The 8445-nt window shown below is 40.0% G+C and overlaps 1 pseudogene; it reads right to left on the bottom strand.

Moving 5' to 3' along the window:
• Positions 1 to 7484: 7484 nt before the first annotated feature.
• Positions 7485 to 7640, bottom strand: LOC115029904 (annotated as a pseudogene).
• Positions 7641 to 8445: the final 805 nt, after the last annotated feature.

Below are 8445 nucleotides of genomic sequence, written 5' to 3'. Positions count from 1 at the left end.
GTAAGTGACATCCCTCCATGACCTTTGCATCAGCTTCTGCCTCCAGGTTTTTGCCCTGTGTGAGTTCCTGTCCTGATTTCCCTCAGTGATGAACAGCAGTGTGGAAGTGTAAGCTGAATAAACCCTTTTCTCCCCAACTTGATTTTTGGTCATGATGTTTTGTGAAGGAATCGAAACCCTGACTAAGATATAATGCCATAAAGTTAAATGTGGATTTTTGGATCTAGACAAACAGATCCCTCAGTAGGCTATTGACAGCTTAGATTTGCCTTTGACCAATTAGAAAAAGACATTCCTTCCCCCTGTGCAGCACATGATGCTGGCATTTGAACAGAGAGATTGGATTGAATGGCAAATCTTACAGGGCCCCTTTGTCCACAGCCTAACTGTTCAGTCTTGCTCTGCTCTCATTGGTCTGTCCAAGCTTTGATACTCATCCACTGCCTATTCTTTAGGGAGTTACCCAGTGCCCTGAACTTCAGCTTTCTTACTCATTAACTAGGACTCTTAAATGATGCTGTTTATTGTATGGGTAAATCTCAGTAGCAGATATAAAGCAATAAGTATCGGCATTTATCATAAAATAAAAGGTTATCTAGATGATTCAGAAAAATAATAAGATAATAAACAGCATTTTAGGAGAATGAAGGAGAAAATAATCACTACAGGCTCAAAATGACTTGGTTGGAAAGTGTCTTAGTCAGGGTTTCTATTCCTGGATAAAACATCATGACTAAGAAGCAAGTTGTGGAGGAAAGGTTTTATTCAGCTTACACTTGCACATTGCTGTTCATCACCAAAAGACCAGGACTGGAACTCAAGCAGGTCAGGAAGCAGGAGCTGATGCAGAGGCCATGGAGGGATGTTCTTTACTGGCTTGCTTCCCCTGGCTTGCTCAGCTTGCTTGCTTAGAGAACCCAAGACTACCAGCCCAGGGATGGCACCACCCACAAGGGGCCCTGCCCCCTAGATCACTAATTGAGAAAATGCCTTACAGCTGGACCTTATGGAGGCTTTTTCTCACTTGAAGGTCCTTTCTCTGATAACTCCAGCCTGTGTCAAGTGGACATATAAAACCAGCCAGTACAGAAATATATGCCTCAAGGTGGCCCTTTAGGGTTGAAGCATGGGTAAACATCTCTCCAGGGTAGAGCATTCCAGTGAGAGATCTGCATTGAGAATTCATAATGAATGGGGAAAAAAAAGAAAGCTGCTTTGCTTGACAGAGCAGCATTGTGTCAGAAGGGCCACGAGAAGAACATGAGTGTGTAGAAGCTTCAGAACGTACTCTACATGGAAACAAAGAGAAAGAGAGATATGACTGATGAAATTCTTCAGGTGGCAGACTGACACTCAGGCTGCATATCCCTAGACACGGAGATTACCCCCCACTCCCTCTTGAGGTCTGCTTTTGAAGAAAAGAAATGTTACCAGAAGACTCACTGTTCATCTTAATCAAGATAATACCTAGTGACTAGAGTGGAGAGTGTCGGGATCTGAGTTCTATGGAAGCATTTAATTTCTATGACAGCGTTTTCTGTATCTAAGCCCAGATCGAATGAAGGAAAATCTCTGTGGCTACTTGGCTCAACTTTTTTCTTTTGTAGGGGTGAAGAAACACACACACACACACACAGAGAGACAGAGAGACAGAGAGAGACAGAGAGAAACAGAAAGAGAGACAGAGAGAGAGCTACAAGTGCAGACCATATTTTGAATACCTAAAATACTCAGATACTTCTCAGACGATTAGCTGCCTGATATATTTCAGTCAAATAGGTCACTTTGTTTCTTATTTTCATATATAATGAGTTATAGGTAGAATATTAACATGTACAGGAAGAACACAGTTTCTCTAATGAAGCACAAAACCCAATGACTCTTAGTCGGTAGAGTGGGAGAAGCACACTAGACTGCGACCCAGCATCTGGGTTCAGTTACAGTTTTTTCCTGGCTAACTGTGTTTGCTGTTCTAAAGGTATTTGACTCACAAAACTGACACTCTGAGCCACAAAGGAAATACTGCATCTCCACCAGATGAGCTGGTCGCTGTCACTCTGTTCCCTCTGCTTTGAGTTGGTCTGTCTTTCCTCGCTGGCAGCTTATAAATTTCTGTGTTCCTGGTGTTCCGAGATTACACATCTAAGTGTCGAGGGAAACTGCACTTGGCAATCCTCTCCAGGTTCTCAACCCTGGGAACTCACATCCTGCTTCTTTTACTTTGAGGATATTTTCAGGCATAATTTTTTCCTTTATAAATATTGCCTCTTCTCTATTTTTTGCAAGTCTCTATGTGTGAGATAGTAATATTAGATTTAGATTTTTCTGTTTTTTTTTTTATATTACATTTGGTTCAATTTTGTGTTTTAGCTTCTAAATATTCAATTTAACGTTTAGGCTACTAGTTTGCTTTTTGGCTATTCTTAAAAATCATTTCATTTTCCACTTTACCACATGGAATCTCTAAAATAGCAGCCTACTTTTATTTCATAATCTCCTGTTTTTGCTTTATATCTTCTTGTCAGAAATGTGATTTTTCTCAGTTATCTCCTTGAGAATATTTTAACATATGATTTTGGAAGCTTTTCGAATTACATTCTCATTCCTGCTTACTCTGTTGGTGTTAGCTTTTCTGGGCTTATTGGTGTTCCTGCTCAAAAGCTTATTTCTAAGAACATTTTCCTATGAGATGGCCCCTCATTCTTTTCTGTTATCTGTGAGAGAATCCTTGTGATTCTCCAAGCCCTGGGTGTCTGTCCTCATTGACAGGGGCCATGCCTCCATGGAGAAACTGGATTTTACAATCCACTTTCGTGAAACCAGGAACTTACAAAGACGACTTCTAAGATTCACAGGTTTGAAGTTATGTAAATTCTTAGTTTATGTAAGTATGAAAATACATTTTAAGCAAAATTGCTATGTCTAAAATATTCTCTCTGTTCTTTCTTAAATGAAACCATCAAATCAGTATTTTCAGATAAGAGTAGGCATGTTCTGGGTGGTATGACTATAGGCAATATTTTCAAATCAACAAGTGATGTATTACCAAAAATGTTATAGGATACTAATTAAGGCAGCTTCTTTTGATAATTTATGGCAAGGTTTGCTGGAGTCCTTCCAAGCAAAACGAAAGCAGTATGTAATATTTCCATGCTACTGGCAACCACATACTGCTGTGATAAAATGCCATGACTAAAAGCAGCTTGGGAAGGAAAGGGTTTTTTTGGTCTATGATAAATTACTCAACAAAGCAACATACAGAATATCGACTTTACTTGGGCTCACAGTTAGAGTAGATACAGTTAGTGATGGTGTGGAAGGCACATTGGAAGAATTGTGAAGTCACTCATCACACTGTATCTGAATCCTCCACACTTGATTCATCAGGGCCCCACAGCCCATGCAGTGACACCACACTTTTTCAGAGAGCTCCTTGCTTCTTTAACCTCTCTAGAAAGGCCCTCCTAGGCCTTCAAGAGGTGTGTCTTGAAGATGACACTAAATAAAATCAATTTGACAATGAGAATGAACCATGACATCTTCATCATGGCAGATTGGATGTCACAGGGAGAATGCTTCCTCATAAACTCATGAATTTATCTCTATGTGCATGTGTAACGTCACATAAATGCTGTTTGTTTAATGAATGATATTGGCAAAGACCACCAATCCAACAAGAATTTAGCTCTTGAATATAGTCACTCTATTGCACTTCCTTAGGAATAGTTTTAACCTGCTGAGCAGACTCTGGGTACTTCACTACTAGATCTCTACTTTTAGTAGTCTCACCTTGATGGTTCTTTGTGTTCCACATCTCCTTGTCCTGATAGAACAGAAATTTAGATGGATCATAGTAATGTGAAAGACTTTTTTATTCGACCTTTTGGGAATATTATCAACAAGTACTTCTCCTTTTGATTTTTATCTGAACAAGGAAGCAAAGTCTACAAAGATTCGGGGGGGGGGGGGCTTTATCGTGGTCATGCAAGTCAGGACACAATGAGTGCCGGGTTAAGCTACTCCTGGATAGAAGTCTAAGAACAAGTAATCAATATGTCAGTGGGGCTAGCTTCCTCTGGGGCCTCTGTTTGGAGTCTGCAGATGCTCATTCCTGCTCTACCCCTCACATGAGATTTTCTCGGATAAGTGTGTCTCTAATATTCTTTCCATATGTTCAACGCTCTTACATGGACACCAACTACGTTAAACTAGACATCATCCTAATTCCCTCAGTTTTACTTTATCACCTCTTTAAGTGCCCTATTTTTAAATGCAGTGTCACTTGGAAGTACTAGAGACTAGGACTTCCACATACATATGGGCAACATAATTGATTCCACAATAAATAATACTTATACAGCCAGGCAAAAAATGTTTTCTAAACTAATATATCTCAGAAGGCTAATTCTCCTCAGTGAGTGTGGTAGTCAATGTTTGTTGTCAACTCGACTACATCTGGGATAAACTAAAACCTACCTGTGGCAATGGCAGCTTGGCATATCTATGTGAAAGATTTCCCTGATTGGATTGTAGAAGAATTTTAATACAGCAACATGGCTGCTCTTAAAAGGGATCACATCCAAAGATCTGATCCATCTGGAATGCATACACACCACACACCTTTGATCCCTCGACCTGGAATACGGACATGCCTTTAGTATATACCTTTAGTCCAAAACAATGGCATCTAATTGAGGGGTAGACAGAATGATGACTCAAAGACAGATTTGACAGAATGAGTCTGAGATAGTATGTGCCCGACTCTCTGAAAGCAGACAGGAAAGGGGAGCTACTTGAAGAGCAGTGAGAGAGAGAGTTGAGTTCAGTTCAGAGAACTTCAGTTCAGTTCAGCTCAGTTTGGAGGAGATCAATTCAGTGCAGAGCAGAGCAGTTGAGTTAGCAGAGTTCAGGGGCAGTCTTTCCAAGCAGAGAAACTCAGTTAGAAGCCAATTTGATCCAGTCAGCTTGGAGAGCAGAGTTGAACCAGCCAGCCAGAGTTCAGAAAGAGCTAGAATGGGTGAGTTTATTCAGCAGTAAGTCTCAGAGAATGAAACGTCTTAGGCCTAGGTTAGTATACAGAGGCTGGAATCTGATGTCTTCAAGGTCCAGGCTTGCAGAAGATTAGATTGTACAGAGGCTAGAAGCTTCCAGGCCAAGGACTAAGGATAGTTAGAAATGCTCTGGGCTCAGCCCAAGCCATGTACTCTTAAAGCTTGGGTAGAGCTCTCATCTCATTACTTCATCTGAGGAAATAAAAGCAACATTTACATTTACATTGGATAATACAAGGTGAGAAGAGCCATCCTAAATGTTGGCCATACCTCCTGTGATATCCTACATTAAAGGACATGGAAGAAGAAGGAAGCTATTACTTTTTGCCTGCTTGCCTTCACTCTTGCGGGCAAGTTCACCTATCTTGCTACGGAGGCATTTGCTTATAGTGAGAACTACTTCTACCGGGATTGTTATGTAGACTCAAGACCAGCAGCTCTATGGGACTACACCAGGACTCCAGCACCAGATTAGGACTGCTGAGATCTTTAGTCTTTTGGTCTGAACGAGGACTCCTTTGCATTGGGAAACACCTGTTGCCAGAGTACTGGAATCCCAGCCTGTTAGCCACTCTAACAATTACCCTTTTAATGTACAGATTCATTCTAACAGTTCCACTTCTTAGAGAATCCACCATTGCAGTGAGTTTAAACATTTGTATGATTGAAAGCCACAAAGTAAATCCCATTGCTTCCCCTCATTGTTTTCCTGTTATTGGAGTTTCTGGGGGTTTGTCCTTCTGCTACTCATCCACTTACGAGGACGCTTCAGGGTCTGAGAGTCGATAGAATGTTACTTGGGGATTGCCATTCAGTTTCTTCACTCTCAAGGTCCTCTGTTTTAAAATGGAAATCGTTACTTTGGCCTCATACTACATTTTTTTAATAAGTACCTGCAAAGTATCTTTGACAAGCATTGTTTCATAGCCAGTGCTTCACTAAATAGATAAAATGCCATTTCTGAACTAACTCTTGCAAACAAGATAGAGGGCTTCCTTAAGACACTGCATATGCCATGATACTTCGCTTGTATTCCTCCATTACTCTCCTTTGCCCTTCCCCACTTGCTGTTTGTCTCTTTCCTTGAACAAATCATCAGCTTTCTGCTTTCATGTCACAGATATGTAATATATAAGTGATAGCTATAAATCAATACTCTGCATCTGATAGAAAATATTCAATGTTTGTTTCCCTCTGCTTCCTCCCATAAGACCCATTTCTCTCTGCACATAGTGCACTTCTACTTTTGTTACGTATATGCACACAAAAGCAATTATATTACAGTTCTTTATTTAGAATGCTTTTTCTGCTTCCTGCTAAAACTCAAAGCCTCTATCAGTGTATTAAGGTCCTTGTGATTAGACACCCAGTTAGATGAACTATAGCTTACTAAAATTTAATGACAAAACCAGGTAGTTAGGGTGAAGTAATACAAGATATCACTCTCTTTGTGTGAAGCTTGGCAGTGACATTTTTAGCTCAAAATGTCATAGGCTAGCTGAGTAAGAGATTGAGGATTCATACAGTTTGAAATGACTACTATTTCTCAAGGGACAATTGCTGAGTTTTTTAATCTATCTGGATCCCCTGGTGCGGTGCTTCTCAGCCTTCCTAAGGCAGTGACCCTTTAATACAGTGTCTCACATGTGGTGACTCCCCCCAACCATAAAAATTATTTTTGTTGCTACTTTACAACTGTAATGTTGCTACTGTGATGAATCATAATGTAAATATTTTTGGAGATAGAGGTTTGCCAAAGGGGTCACAACCCATAAGTTGAGAACCACTGACCTGCAGGCGTTTACTCCATCGTGTGTGGCTTCATTGCTTACGTCATTTCAAGAAGTAAATGAGAAAAGAAGAACACAAATAATTCTGACCTGAAAGGATTTAATCCCACCCTCTGCTTATTGTAGGCACCCACCCGTGTCTTTATCCTCCACCATCCTCTCAGTCTCTCAAGATTGGTTCCAGTTAGTGGAAGTCCCTTCTATTGAAATAAGAAAACAAACAAACAAACAACCACCCTGGCTTCACCCCCAACCCTGGAGGCAATGGTAACACACCACAGTTTAGCCTTAGGAATCTTCTGGTAAGACTCGTATAGGACTGAGAAAGAGAACAAAATCCATTGGTGTAATGGCAGCCTTGACATTCCACTGATAGCAGCTTTACAATGTTGTCCTGGAGACTAACCTGCAGTTCAAGTTCGATGGCCATGAACAGAGTCATCACAGATGAGCGGATGAGCAGACAATGCCAGCACCATGGGAAGCTGACTGGATGACCAATGGCCTTGGGTTCTGATTTCAGAGGTTCCCATTGACTACAGAGGATGGAGTTGTTTGCATGGAGATCCTGCTACAACTTCCAATGACACGTCCTCACTTTATTTTTAAAAAATTTAATTTTGAGGTAAGCAATCAATTTTTTTAGGGGGAAACACAAAGCAGCCCCCCCCCCAATCAAAAAGTATTCAGTTGAATTTCCTGCATTTGGGGACATGCATACATAAGGAGTACAGAGGGCATGCCTCACCATGGGAGAAACATCTTCAAGGTCACGGTATCTCCTCTGCCAGGTAACAATAAAACATTCCTTTCAGGACTTACTGCATTTAAAAAAATATATATGTTTCTTTATCCTATAATGTTTTCTTACTGGGTGTGTATATATATATATATATATATATATATATATATGTAACTATATTTGTGGGTATCTTATCTTAATAATCATGGCATTATCTTTGGAGCCTTTAGAAAGTTGAAGGAAATAGTATCTGCAATCATCGTTTTATGGTTATAGAGGGTGAGAGACTTGTGCGAGACAAGGAGATGGTCAGATGGTCCCAATGGAGGCCATGATCTCAAGGTTCAGGGATTCAAACCCTGCCTCTGAAATTACTGTCCATGCTTTGGTCAACTTCAGTTTCTTATCAAAAATAAGTAGAGACTGTATATAGTCCTGTGGAAAGCATGAAAATATGTATAAATGTTAGTAAAATTATCTTCTTCCTTCATTCAATTCTTACCTGTCATATGTGAATGCTAGTTATGAGCCATTTTGTGAAAATAGAGGTAATCTTTTCAAATAAAATTTTAAAGTCAACAACCAGCTGACCCATGGAATTTAAAAGTAACATATTATATTAAGTTGGAAAGGATTTGCAGCCAGAAATTCTTGGGTTCATAATCCCACCTTACTTACCCATATAATCATGAGCAAATCATTTTGGCATTTTGATAATCAAAAAGCTCACATATAGACACATACACACAGAGTCACCCCATACACACAATACAAAGCACAGCACCCTGTAGCTATTCATTATATACTCTGCATATATAATCACCTCTCCTTTCTCTCAGCCTTGCCTTTCTTTTTGTTCTAT

The sequence above is a fragment of the Mus caroli genome, chromosome 18 (assembly GCF_900094665.2).
Source record: "Mus caroli chromosome 18, CAROLI_EIJ_v1.1, whole genome shotgun sequence".
NCBI lineage: Eukaryota > Metazoa > Chordata > Mammalia > Rodentia > Muridae > Mus > Mus caroli.
The sequence above is the reverse complement of the archived record's forward strand: the minus strand, read 5'-3'. Positions and strand labels throughout refer to the sequence as shown.